This window comes from Phyllostomus hastatus, unplaced genomic scaffold, assembly GCF_019186645.2.
Source record: "Phyllostomus hastatus isolate PE091 unplaced genomic scaffold, TTU_PhHast_1.1 phas_scaffold_78, whole genome shotgun sequence".
NCBI lineage: Eukaryota > Metazoa > Chordata > Mammalia > Chiroptera > Phyllostomidae > Phyllostomus > Phyllostomus hastatus.
The window spans coordinates 63224616-63239066 of record NW_025334041.1 but is presented as its reverse complement, the minus strand read 5'-3'; the positions used below and the strand labels follow the sequence as shown (position 1 = coordinate 63239066).

Sequence of the window (14451 nt, the reverse complement as noted above, 5' to 3'; positions counted from 1 at the left end):
AGAACAGCATGTTGCTCCAACTGACTGGGCAACCAGCCAGGGCTTTTATGAATTAAAATTTTTATTGTTATTCAATTACAATTGTCCCCATTTCCCCTCATTGTTCTCCCCTGCCCTTCCCACTCCCCACCTCCCACATTCAATCCTCCTCCCCATTGTCTTTGTCCATGGGTCCTTTATACATGTTCCTTGACTTTTTTCTTAATTTCCACCTTTTTCACCCAGCCCCACTACCCTCTTTCCTCTGATAGCTGTTCTCCATCTCTATGAGTCTGTTTATATTTTATCTTTTTTGTTTCAATACTTACCTGAGGATATGTTTATTGATTTTATTTTGTGGGGCGGGGAGAGAGAGAGAGGGAGACATCAACGTGAGAAGAAACATTGATCAGTTGCCTCTCATATGTTCCTCAACCTGGATTGATTGAACCTGCAATTCAGATACGTGCTCTGACTGGATCAAACCTGCAAGCTTTTGGTGCATGGGTCTATGTTCCAACCAACTGAGTCACCTGGCCAGAGTTGTTTCTGTTTTGTTTGCTAGTTTATTTTGCTCATTAGATTCCACATATAAGTGAAATCATATGGTATTTGTCTCTCACTGACTGGCTTATTTCACTTAGCATAACAATCTCCATGCTGTTGCAAAACATAAGATTTTTTATGGCCGAGTAACTGGGTAAATGTACCACAGCTTTTTAAATATTTTTTAAATCCTCACTTAAGGATATGCATTTTTTGATTTTAGAGAAAAAAGAAGGGAGGGAGAAAGAAAGAAATATCTATGTGAAAGAGAAAAATGAATCAGTTGCCCCTTTTATGCACCTTGACAGGAATAAAACTTGCAGTCTTTTGGTGTATGGATGACACTTCAATGAACTGAATCACTGGGTTAGGGCTGTACCACAGCTTTTTTTATCTACTCATCTACTTATGGGCACTTGGGCTGCTGCCAGTCTTGGCTATTGTAATTAATGCTGCAATGAACAGAAGGGTGTATATATTTGTTCAAATTTGTGTTTTGGGTTTCTATGAATAAATTTCCAGAAGTGGAATCACTGGGTCATAAGGCAGTTCCATTTTTAATTTTTTTAGTTAACTCCATGCTGCTTCCCACAGTGGCTGCACCAATCTGCATTCCCACCAGCCATGAACGAGGGTTCCCTTTTTTCCATGTCTTTGCCAATACCTGTTTGTTGATTGATTATAACAACTTACAGCAAAATGGACATAGAATGACTGAAACCACAATAGCTTTGTGTACTATGGTGAAGCAGTAAATATATTTCTTTTAATACCTGAGAAGGCAAAGATTTTTTTTTTATTTTTCAAAAAAAGTGAGTTAATGCAACTAGACAAGAAATCAAAATATGGCATGTAAATACTGAAAAAAAAGATAAAATTATTCATTGTACATGATTATAAACTTGTAAAATAAAAAGGAGTCAACTGAACAGACATCAGGAATACTAAGAAACTTTACCTGGTAAGAGCACAAAAATAAGATATAATAATTTTCTTCTAGAATTATAAATTTTTTTCTAAGTATTAAAAATGTAAAACTCCTATATCCAAGAATACGCTTGGAAAGAAGAATGCTTGACTGACATGAGAAACTGTGACATGATAGAAAAAGCTTATACAAATTAAGTAATTATAGTATTCTTGGATGGAAAAACTCAATAGTGATAAACATATTAACTTTTTTATAATAAAAAAATAAACAATAAAATTTTAGTAAAATCTTGGTTAGAGTTTGAAACGTAACATTATTCTAAATAATCTACTGGTCAGGCTAAACTCCAGAGTGCAAGAGGAATTTTGAAAATAGGAATGAGGAATGTAAATACTAAATGTATTTAGTATTTTAACAGATACTAAAATATACTATAAATCTGAAATAGTTTGACTATATGCAACAATAGTCAGATTAATAGAACAAAATATTAAAAGAAATATAGATTAATATGTAATTTTAAATTGGGAAGGAAAGTGTACCTTACCTTGGAGGCAGAGTGTGAAGGAAAATCCAATATATTTTACCATATTATAATAAACAAAAATTAAGCAATCCCACCTCATTTTGTATATCATAATAGCAAACAGACAAAGAAAAATGAGTTTTAAAGATAGAAGGTAAAAACAGAATTGAAGAATGCTCTTGAAACTAAATAGTAATGGTCAATTAACATTCTTAATATACAAAAGGGCTTTTCTATATTAACAACAGATAAAAGGTGACCATCTCAACAGGCAAATGAGATAAGTTCATGAAGAATTCAACAAGAAAAACACATGTGAAAGTTTCAAACTGCAGATATCAACAAATTGCAAACAAAAGAATTAAGATACTATTTAAAACAGATTTAAAAGAATGAGAATAATCAGCATTTTCCATGTTTCTGAACACAGACATTCTGCCCTAAATGGATGTGAATATTAATAAGGACATCCTTTTGGAGGATTATTTGTGCATGTGTGTGAGTACATATGGTAAGCATTCTAAAAATGTATCTTCGTTTTGATCTAGCAATTTCATTTTTAAGCTTTCCCCCCAAAAGAATAAAACAATCTAGTTCTTTTAAAAATTTATTTATTTTTAGAGAGAGGAAGAGAGGGAGAAAGAGAAGGAGGGAAACATCAATGTGCGGTTGCCTCTCCTGTGCCCCCTACTGGGAACCTGGCCTGCAACCCAGGCATGTGCCCTGACTGAGAATCGAACTGGAGACCCTTTGGTTCACAGGCTGGCACTCAGTCCACAAAGCCACACCAGCCAGGGTCAATCTAGTTCTTTTATAAATACTAATGACCTGTATTTCCATCTTATTTTATATATTTCAAGTAAATTTACTTTTATCCATATAGCATCAATAAAATTCCATGTGACATTTTTCCTTTATCATTGCTTAGGGGCTGTAAATTCTAATCATGCAGGTCAAAAGCCATAGTTTATTATTTCCAAATATTGTCAGTGACATTCATTGAATGGAGAAAACAAATTTAAAGACAGCATTAAAGGTACAACAGGTAGAATCTAAAACTGTTCTAAAAAATAGTCTATTAAAAAAGTCTATTATGATACACAGTCTACACCAAGACATGACCTGAGTTTTAATTTGAATTTTTTAAAAAGGCTCAATTCACCTAAAGTAAATAAAAAAACTATTAGTTGCAAACTAATTTGGCAGTAGGACTGTACCAAGGGGAAGTGTTTGAATTAGACAGGTAAATGCTAAAACCATCTCTTCTCAGATACATGTTGGTGTCAAGTGGGTACATTCCAAGGAAGTGTCTCTGTGGAATGAAGGCAAAAACAAGAAGTGGTACTGGTGACCAGAAGCACCAGGAGTTGCAAGATTTTGAGTGACATTTGTAATCTGTTTTGTTCTAGAAAATTTCAGAGGTCTGTATTGTGCCCTGTTGAAAACAAAATTGCTATAATATGGAGGGGTGCTATGTCACTGACATTGTAATACCAGTTTATTGCAAGTAAATAGCCATTACCAGGATTCATAAAAGATACAAAAATTAATGGTGTTACTAGCTTTTAAAAAAATTAGAAAATAAATGGCCACTTACTAGTTGTTTTGAAATGCTAATGAATTTCCATAGGATAATTTCCAGTGAGTCAAGTTTATTTCTCCAAAAGCTAGTTTTGCAAATTAAGTTCAGAATGCAAGTCAATATTGCTCATAGATCTTTTCAACATGCTTTAGATGGAAACTGAAAGCTCTTAATTGAAGAGATTTCCTTTACTACCTCCTCAGGTAGGGCTCTTGTCACCACAGGGCGCAAGGTTAGCACAAAATGCCCTGGGAACTCCAGTAGTTTTTTAAGAAACAAATTCCACATTGAAAAACAGTTGACAGGATAATCAGTAAGAAGCGGGCAAGAAGATACACAAAAAATAAAAATAAAATGGAGCAATAAGGTGAAATTAGCCTTTGGAAAATATTTTGGTATTTTAAAATTCAGGCATTATTTTCCTTTCCACTGTTAACTAAACCCCAACCCTTCCCTGTCTGGCCAGTATAGGGGAGAGACAACCACTAGGAGGCTCTCATGGGGTTTGATGCTATGTACCATTAAAAACTTCCTCACATGACCCCACGTGACCGCAAATTCTTGGCAGTTGTCTCCATCTCTCCTTTCTAGGTTCACAACATGTACGTATATATTTTAAAAATAAAATCATCCCAAGCATAAAGAGTCTGTCTCCCTTTTTTCCTCTTCTCTTCCCCCCCCCCCCCACTAGTCACCCACCTCCCACCCTCCCCACTGATGCAAACAAAAAGACCAGCCTGGCTCTGGTGGAGCAGCTGACCCTGAGAAGGAAGCAGGAGCCAGACTTGGGGAGCTCCTGGAGCAGGCACATCTGTCACTCTAGAGCGTTGCCCTGCCTTGGCCAAGTCACGATAAAATCAGAAGGGAAAAACACTTGTTTGGAAAGGTGGAGGGACAGATAGCTATTATAATAAGCAAATCTGGGCTAGTGTGAGAAGGGGGATGCATGCCTGTCCTCCTCATCGTCCTTAAAGAAAGTTTTCCTTTCTCATAAAAGAGCTTCCTCAATAAGTGTGGCCAGTATATGGGAGAGACAACCACTTAACATAACCATACACATAAGTGTGTATGTGCATTCACATACAGAGACATGCACACCCCCCAAACCACCCTACTGTCCCTTCTCTCACCTGTTTTGGAATAGTACCCTTACTTCATATATAAGAATCATAGCTTTTATGAAAGACTATTGGCTAGTGCCAACACCTCCTACTCACCACTGTGGAAATTTGAAATAAACAGTCTTGTCTCCACCCACCTCTGGCTCAGTCAAACCAATTACCAATTTTGCACAAAAGTTCCCAATGAAAGACAAATAAACAAACAAAAAACCCTCAAACCTTGGAGCAGTCACATTTTGGGGAGCCAACAAAAGCTTTTATTTGCAAAGGCAGAGCTGGAGAGATTTTTTTAAAATTTGCAAAAGCGCACTTCTCCCTGGGAACAGAAAGGATGCCAGGAGCCCCTGGGACAATGGGTCAGTTCCCTCACTTTCCTGGTGAAAGGAAAAAGCTGCTTTAATTGCCAACATTTTTTTTTTCACAGCAGTCTTTAGAGGAAGACCCTTGGCAATCCATACTTTGAAGATTTATCCATGGCAGTTACCAACTCTACTTTTATATATTTGAAATAAAAATAGCTCAGCAGCAATTTGCTTCTTTTTTACCTCTTGTTTTAAAACTCATTTCTCTCATACCTTTGAAGTGCAGAGAACTCTCTTAGTCACTAGCCTTTCTGAATGGCAAAATGTTAATCATAAGAATTTATTTTCTGTGCTAACAAGTGTTTTCCTTAGAGAGCATTTCCTTTTTTATTTTTATCATTTAGACTGAACTTTTAAAAAAGATATAAATTAAATCAGATTGTTGAGAAATTTCCCTGGGGAACAGTGTCTTCATCTATAAGATCCTCCTGATCTCTGAAATGCTCAGAGCTATGGTTCCTACAGAAAGAAAAAATACTTAACACTAAAAACATTAAGCCAGAGAGCATTTTCTTCTAAGGAGATTTTGTTCCAGTAATATAAGGTGCAAGTAATAATAATAAAGTAAAATTTTTTTTAAAATCCCATGCACGTTCAGGAAGGTCTCCTTTCTTCCCAAAGTTTCTGCAATTGTGTAGTAAACATTCTGGGTGTTTCTGCAGAGCTCTGATCAGCAGATTTGATATATGGATTTAGATCAATTTTTTCTTATGGCAAATCTATATGTTATTCTTTGTCTTCATTTGGTGCTATTTGCTGAGTGGCTGTTACTCAGGGGCAAAGGTCACTTTCTAGCAGTGGAAGCAGCCGGGTAATCTTTTACTCCTCATGAGAGGAGTATGTGATATTAAATCACACTTGACATACCTGAGGCACAGCAACTTCATCCATATTTTATCTGGTGTAAATTTAATACCACAGCACTTTTTAGGGTGATGTATTTATTAACTGGCTGGGGATGAGCTGTACAGAAATCCAGTTTGTTCAGGAAAATAAAATGAAGTCAGTCTGACAAGTTTATGAAATAAGCACAATAGCTATTTATTACTTTTTAAACACAGTTTGTTGAAATATCTTTAGCAGTGTTTGTTCAATAAATGCATAACACTTTCTAAATCATCTAAGGAGTTTTTTTTTTCTTTGAATGTTAATAATTTTTTCCCTTTAAAGAAATCTTCTGGCCTTCACTTACTGTGGCGTGGTTTCAGATGACTTACCAGGTACTCTTTAGGGAAGGAACCACATCTTTGTTCTGCATGTGGAATTGTGGGAAATTAAATCACATTTAGACTTGTTATAGCCAGTCTTCTGGCTATAAAACAGTTGACAAACTACTTCAGAGTGACAGTTGCCAAGACCTTGGCTTCTCTCAATTACTTTGCTTACCTTTACTTTCTCCTTTCTTTCCTTCCTTTTTTTCTTTTTTTAAAAAATTCTTGTGTTTCATAGCACTTGTGCTCCAAAGTCCTTATTTTACCTACAGATAAATCACAGGCCTTGCTCGTGTGATCCACAGGCTGGCCCCACTGCCCTTTCTCTGTCTGCTGTCATGTGATGTCAGCTATTTATTGAAAGGTAGAATGAGGTCTGGTCCATTTATTTCTGTAATCATTAAGTCTGATAAAACCTTCTTTTCCTTTCCTTTCTTAAAAGATAAAATCTTGAGAACCTGGGCTGAGCCTAACCTCTGTAAGTTCAAGTTGAGTAGGGACAGCATTTCTGCAGTTATAATGGCTTCCTTCCTGTTTTCATTTTTAGATCATTTTCATTGGTACGTTTTGGCTTTCAGTCAATTTAATTAGCAACATGCAGCCCATATCTCTAAAAAAATCAAGAGGACTCTATACTTTACCCTTGGTGTTAAGTTCAAGTGTCCTAATTCCACAAAATGGAACTAGAGCAGTGGTTCTCAAACTGTTTCAGACCTGAAGCAGCAGACCCTGGGAACTTGGTGGCCACACAAAGTCTCTGGCCCACCACTGAACCAGAACTCTGGGGACATGTGATGAAGGGTGATAAGCAGCCCATGTTTTAACTAGCCCTCCATGTGTTCTGGATACCAGTTCAAATTTGAGAATCACTGGACTAAAGTCTTTATGAACTGCAAACTCATGACCCATTTGCAATATTAGTGTTTTTACTTTGCCCCTCTCTGCTATATCTAATGCTTCTGGGAGGATCTGCCACTTGGTGATCCTCAGAGTGAGCACAGATTTGGCTACATTAAAAAATACTCTTCTGCCCTGGCTGGTGTAGCTCAGTGGATTGAGTACGGGCTGCGAACCAAAGCATCGCAGGTTCGATTCCCAATCAGGGCACATGCCTGGGTTGTGGGCCACGCCCCCAGTGGGGGCTGCATGAGAGGCAACCACACATTGATGTTTCTCTCTTGCTCTCTCTTTCTCTCTCCCTTCCCGTTTCTAAAAATAAATAAACAAAATCTTTAAAAAAAATCTAACAAACAAAAAAAAATAGCCTCGGCCTTTAAAAAAAGAAAAGAAACACTGTTCTGACAAAGTATATTCCAGTGGCAGATACAGATACTGTTTTGAATTACACAAGATATTAAGAATCATCTCTTAGCATGGCTTATTGAAGGATGACTCATTCTTGCTTTAGGAAGAAGGGCAAGGGCAACAGAACTAACTTTTTTTTTGAGAAAAAGAAAACTGATACTAATAAATCTCTTTAAAAATTAACTCTTACAATATTTGAATAATGTGGTGATATACTTATTTGTGTTCCTTTGGCCTTCATAAGTAACTCACTCCTATGAATTAGATCTGGATATTTTCAGGAAACATTTCAATTAAATTGAGAAAGCACTGTTTATTTTTTCCTGTGGTATGATTTTAAAATATGTACACAAAACATAAAGATAGGGGGCACTTCTCCTTGGCCAAGTGTGGCTCAGTTGGTTGGAGCGTGGTCCCATAAACTGCAAGGTCATGGGTTTGATTCTCAGTCAGGGCATATGCCTGGGTTGTGGGTGTAGTCCAGCAGTCAGGGCATGTCCCAGAAACAACTGATCGATGTTTCTCTTCCTCTCTTTCCAAAATCAATAAGCATGTCCTTGGGTGAGGATAAAAAGAATAAAAGATAGAGGACAACTGAAATCTATCTTTTCATCGTCTTTTAACATAAATTAGCTCTTTTTTTACCTTCCTGAGTGCATCATTCCAAGATGCGTTTTAATTCTTTCCTTGGTGTTTTTCTTCTTTGCAGCTGTGCAAGATGCAGATCTCCAGGTCATGCTTTGCCTCTGAAAGAATGCATCAAACTGAGTTGTCAGAACATGAGCTTTGGGTTCTACATTGAGGAAGTTGATTGCATAATAGTTGATATGTTAAGAAAATAGGGTTATTATAGCATTGGAAATCCACGAAAAGAACTTGAATTCTCCTCCAAAATCTTGGGATGCATTTGTGGTTCACAATTTAGAGCTTAAGTGGAAACACAATCTGATGTCTGACCTGAATTGTTTCTTTTCATGAGAAAATGTGTTACATATAAGAAGGTCACATCCAATGAAAGTAAGCGCACTGTGATATTGACTGGAGAAAAATAAAATGAATTTCCAAAGCCTAAACCTTTGAATTCTCTTAGTCCCTTTCACTCCAGGCTAACAGCAAAACATTCATTTAAAAAATTCTGAAAGCATTTAAGGGTATACATATGATAATATCTTTATAATCCCAAGGTTCAGCAGCTAAAAACAGAAGAAAAAATCTACTTGAATAGTTAACCTATTATATAAAGTGGTGTGGTTTTTCAAGCAGCTGATTGTGACCCAACTGTGGCTCATAAAATCAATTTTGATGGCTATGATCTGCATTAAAAATATGAAATTAAATGGACAAACTAGACTAAGACTAAAATAGAATAAAGTGGAAAATAATAATATATTACAGTATATAATGAGGCTAAGTATTATTTGGGGGAAACTTGTTTCAGTATAGCATGTGTATGTCTTGATAAAAAAACTGATGATAGAGTGTTGAATATTTATAGTTAGTGGCTTTTATTATTACTGTGGTATGTCTGGCATTCTCCTACTTGCAACAAAAACAAAACAATAATAAAATCTCCCCAAATAACTTGATACTAGAGGTTGTTGAAAGAAGACAGGAGCAGCTAGGCAGTGTTAAAGCATCAAACTTAAAGCACTCTTTGAATACCTTGATTCATTCATTTATTCATATATACTTAGGAAAATGAGTAAATTAATAAATTTCTCTGTTCCTCAATTTTCTTATTTGTAAAATGCCACTGACAATAGAACCTATGTATTAAGTTATTGTATTAAATGAATTAATACATTGAAAGTACTTAAATACTATAAGTAGCATATAAGTGTTAGTTATTAATATAAATATGACCTGTATTTAATATATGCCTGCTATGTATAACGCATACTACTAGGGTCATGGGGAATTCAAAATGATTATCCATTTTTATCTATGACCCTTCATAGAAGGAGCCTTTAGATCAAGCTTCTATGCAATGCCTTTGGGAATAAGTAAAAATGAAAGCGATGCCATCTATGTTTGTCTATTTAAGAAGTATGTTTATGTGTATCTGTTCTGAGAAAAAGAAAGCAAAGGAATAGTCAAGACTCTGGACTTGAGGTCCCAGTGGAGTGGAGGAATGTTAAGAACATGAGACCCTCATCAAGCTGTGTGACCTTCACCAAGACTCTTCACCTTGCAGAATGATCCTCATTTGTGCATTAATATCTGGGCTATGATATCCAAGATCCTTTCTATTATTGACTGAACTCTGTTCCCCTAAATTCACATTATGAAGTCCTCACTCCAGTGTGACTATATTTGGAGATAAGACTTTTAGGAAGTAAGCTTAAATGAGGGGTGTGGGGAGGGAGGGGTGATAGGTGTTCCTATAAAGGGAAATAAAGCTTTATGATCTTTCTACATCTCTCAATCTTTCTGTTTTTCTCCAGGCCCACAGAGAAAGGCTGTGTGAGGACACAGTGAATTGGCAACCATCTGAAAGCCAGGTAGAGAGATATCAAAGAGGATCAAATCCGTTGGAACCTTGATCTTGGATGTCTCTCCTTTAAAACTGTGAGAAAATAAAATTTTGTTGTTTAAGGCACCAGGTTGTGGTATTTTGTATGGTAGCCTGAGCTGACTAAGATAACTCCTGACTCCAAAGTTTTAAAGGTGGCTGCGAGAGTGTGCAGTCTGGCCCATTGCCTCCCTCTCCCTTTCCTTGATCTCATTCCATGACTTGAGAATCTTCTCTCTGGAATGATAGTCTGTCCAAAAACACAGGCATAGACCCTTGTTCTAGCAGAAATAAATCACTCTTGAATAGTTCTCTTACTAACTTCCTAATCCCAACACCTTCTTCTAATTAATTGTTAAAGTCAAGGCTTTAGGGAAACAAAAATCTGGTTTTCCCACAAAAGAACTGACTGAGAAGGATTTCAATGTACTATATACATACTTATAGCTCTCCGGACAAAACAGTGCCTATACTGGGTTTTACAGTGTCTTCCCAATTTCATGTTTACCTGGAATATTATGAATGTCATCTTATTTGGAAATTGGGTCTTGGCAGATATAATCAAATTATCATGAGATCATACTGGATTAGGGTAGGCCCAAAATCTAATTTATAGGAAGAAGGAAATTTGGTGACAGACAAGCAGGGAAGAATGCCAAGTGAAAATGGAAAGAGAGCTGGAACAATGTGTTTAAAGCTGAGGAACATGAAGGATTCCTGGCAACCAGAAAGTAGAAGAAGCAGGGAAGGATTCTTCCCAGAGCTTGAAGGGAAGCATGGCTTTGCCAACACCATGATTTTGGGCTTCTTGCTACCAGAACCATGAGAGAATAAGTTTCTGTATTTTTAAATTATTCAGTTTGTAATAATTTGCTACAATGGTGCTAGGAAACTAATACATTGCTCAAGAATAAAACAAACCACAAATGCAAATCGTTTATATTTTGTAACAATATATAAAATTTGGTATAAATCAATTGCCTCCCTCATTGCAGCAATTCCCAAACAACACCATATAAACAATGACTGAAGTTTAGAACAGTATAATAAAGGATAAAAATGCATGGATATTTGTTGGGATCCGCTGTGCCTGGTTTCAGGAGCTGTAACCCCCCCCCCCCCCATGACTAAGTCTGAGTGAGACACCTCTGAACCAGAAGCCACTTAAGAGACAAGCTTATCTCCCTGGCAGGAGCGCTGTTTCTGGTTCTTGTCTGGCCCCCATTGCTTGGTGGGTTAGCCAATGATGGTTAAGGCTCCTCAGAGGAGGATGGACCTAAGACAGGCATGATCACATGCGAAGGCCCTTAGGGAAGGACTTGGGGGGCTGTGGAAAATGGGGGTGATCGACCCTTGCCCCTTGGCTTTGACAAAGCCTGAGTCCTCATTCTGCCTGTGAGGAGTCTCAAACCTCTCAGCTGCCTTGTCTCCTCTGCCTGACTCAAGCCTGTAACAATGACAAGGGGTGTTGCAACCCTACACTGGGGACAGCAGACTTCCAGGGGTGATGAGGCCTGAAAAAGGGATATGTAAAATCCCGTGAAACCTGCTTTGCTGAGGATGCTCTTAATTAGATTATGAAGGCCTGGGCAGGAAATGAATTTAGCCCCTTAAGTTCTATAGTCTTTTAGGTGATAAGACCCCAACTCAGTATGATCCCTTTTTAGCTCTTTGAATGTTATTTATTTGTTTGATCCTTACTGCCTGACAATGATTAATGAACTTTACCTGTATTCCTGGGCAAATTAAAAGCCAATAAAAAACCCTGTGAAGGAAGGATTGGGGCGCTCTCCTTTGAGAGAGTGGCCAGGCCACTCTGAGGCACTCTCCCTCTCCCCTTGAGAGGGTAGCTGTGCCATCCCTTTTCCTCCACATAGGACTCGGTAGTCCATGTGCATGTCTCATGTCTCATCCATTATGCCACAGACACTGCAGGCTGGTGTCCCAGTCAGATATTTCTTTTATAAATATCTATTGCTTATCAACTATGTGTTAAGCAATATACTAAAATTACATTCTGTATGCACAGTAGGCCTAGAAAAGTCTGGGAACTTGTTTCAGCATTCTTTTCCATGAGACAGAGCAGCTCAGCTCTTCTCAATCTATACCACTAAACTGAGGGAGAGTCAGACTGCATTTGTTAAAGGAGTGACCACTGCAACAGTTAGAGGAGGAGGAGATGTGGATAAAACCATGGAATGAAAGGCCTCAAGTTTTGCTTTGTATATTAGATTTCCTCATGCCATTTTCAGGTGTTTCTCATACTTTTCTTATTTTCTCCTCTAAGAAAGCAGAAGTCCAGAGCTTATTTACCTATCCCTGAGGCTCTGGATGAGGTGTTGGGGATTCAGGGCTGCAGCAGACAACCTTTTTTGTTGAGATAGCATGCCAGGCCAAGTGGATGAGATAGCATGGAAATTAAAAAGAAAAAAAGCAATAGAGTACAAAATGTGGAACACAAATACACCCAGAAAAGAGCCAGTAGTCATCCCTGTAGGAGGCCTGTGAGCTGATCATCGCCTGTGAGCAGCAGTGCAAGAAGGGAAGAAGGGGGAAGGATTTTGAAGAATGGGAAGCAGTGAGAACAACATCATCCTGCCTGCAATAGGGTGTCAGACCCTGATCAAGCTTGATGAAGTGGGTAGGAAGGGAACAGCGAACGTAGGCTGCAAGGCAGGAGATGTTGGGGGGTGAGATTGGTGAGATGAAGTGGAGCTAGTTCATGAGTTTATTCCTTACACTAAGCCCATTGGAATGAAAGGAGAAGTTCAACACCATTGTCTTTTACAAAGGTGACTTTTGCAGGAAGTTGAAGAGTTGTGTGATGACGGAGGCAGAAGGACCTCAAAGAAAACTACTTCCTTTGTCTACAGTTACTGAGGTTCAGGTCTGACATTATGTGGAAGAACATTGACATTAGGCATAAGCTGAATTTTTATAATCATTTTATTTTCTTTTAAAATCACACTTCTTAGAAGAGTTGATTTTTGAGAATATATGTGGAATAACTTAGTAAGAAAGCTGCTGACATTGCCTATTTCTTTAGTGCTTTACGTGCTCTCATCTGGTCCCTAGCCATGCCCTGAAAGACCAAAGGGGACACTACAGTTCAGAGTACAAAGTTTAGTTGAGTGAGTTTTTTTTTGTTTGTTTCTTAATTTTTAAATTTCTATCTGCCCAATCTCTTTTGTCAACCATCAACTTGTTCTTTAAATTTATAGGTCTGTTTCTGTTTTGATTTGTTTGTTTAATTATTTATTTAGATTCCACAGTGAGGTCATATGATATTTGTGTTTCGGTGACTTATTCCCCTAGCATAATACCTTCTAGGTCCATCCATGTTGTATCAAATAGCAGGAATTCACTCTTTTTTTTTTTAACGGCTGAGTCATATTAAGTGTGTGTGTGTGTGTAACAGCTTTTTTATCTACTTATTGACTGATGGACACTTAAGTTGCTTCCATATCTGGGCTGTTAGAAATAATGCTGCTATGAACATAGGGGTGTATATATCTTTCTAAATTAGTGCTTTTGTTTTCTTCAGATAGATACATAGAAGTGGATTTGCTGTATGTTTACTTCTTTGAAGAATCTCCATACTGTTTTCCACAGTGGCTGCACTAATTTACAATCCCACCAACTGTATGCTAGGGTTCCTTTTTCTCCATATCCTCACCAACAACTGTCGTTTGTTGATTTATTGGTAGTAACCATTCTTATGGATGTGAGGTGATATTTCATTGTGTTTTTAACTTGCATTTCTCTGATGATTAATGACATTGAGCATCTTTTCATATGTCTATTAGCCACCTTGGGAGAAAGGTCTATTCACGTCCTTTGCCCCTTTTTCAAATTGAATTATTTGCTGTTTTGGTGTTAAGTTTTATGAGTTCTTCCTAAATTTTGGATATTAGCCCCTTATCAGTTGTATCATCTGCAAATATTTTCTCCCATTTGGTAGATGTCTTTTTATTTTGTTGATAGTTTTCTTTGCTGTGCAAATGGGTAGTTGAGTATTTTGCAGTGAGGGCTGACTTAGGCATCTAAGGGCTCCATGTCCACACCAGCCTTCTTTGTTGTGTATTTCTTGGGAGACCTACATTATAATCACTTAGTGCTCTGCTTTAGAATTGGGGACACCACCTTGTACTTATTGAATAAAATCCTATGGAGGGAAGGCCTGGACGCCTGCATTCTATCAGCCAGCAAAGGTGACTTTTCAGGTTCACAGAGGTTTGCATGTCACTGATCTGCACTTTGTGTGGAGTGACATGGAGGGGAAGTAGGGACAAAACCACCTTTGTGTGTTTCCTAAAGTTCAGATCCTTGTCTACATCATGAAAAATCAAGGGGTAAAGTCATTTTCATTTCTATAC

General features: G+C 37.6%; 1 long non-coding RNA gene across 1 annotated transcript in view; it reads left to right on the top strand.

The window, feature by feature from the left end:
- The window catches only part of LOC123812204, a 53899-nt gene extending 43746 nt beyond the window's left edge, over positions 1 to 10153 (top strand). Inside the window, exon 3 of the long non-coding RNA XR_006784495.1 lies at positions 10008 to 10153. This is a non-coding gene — a long non-coding RNA (uncharacterized LOC123812204). The remainder of the gene's footprint in view (positions 1 to 10007) is intronic.
- Positions 10154 to 14451: the final 4298 nt, after the last annotated feature.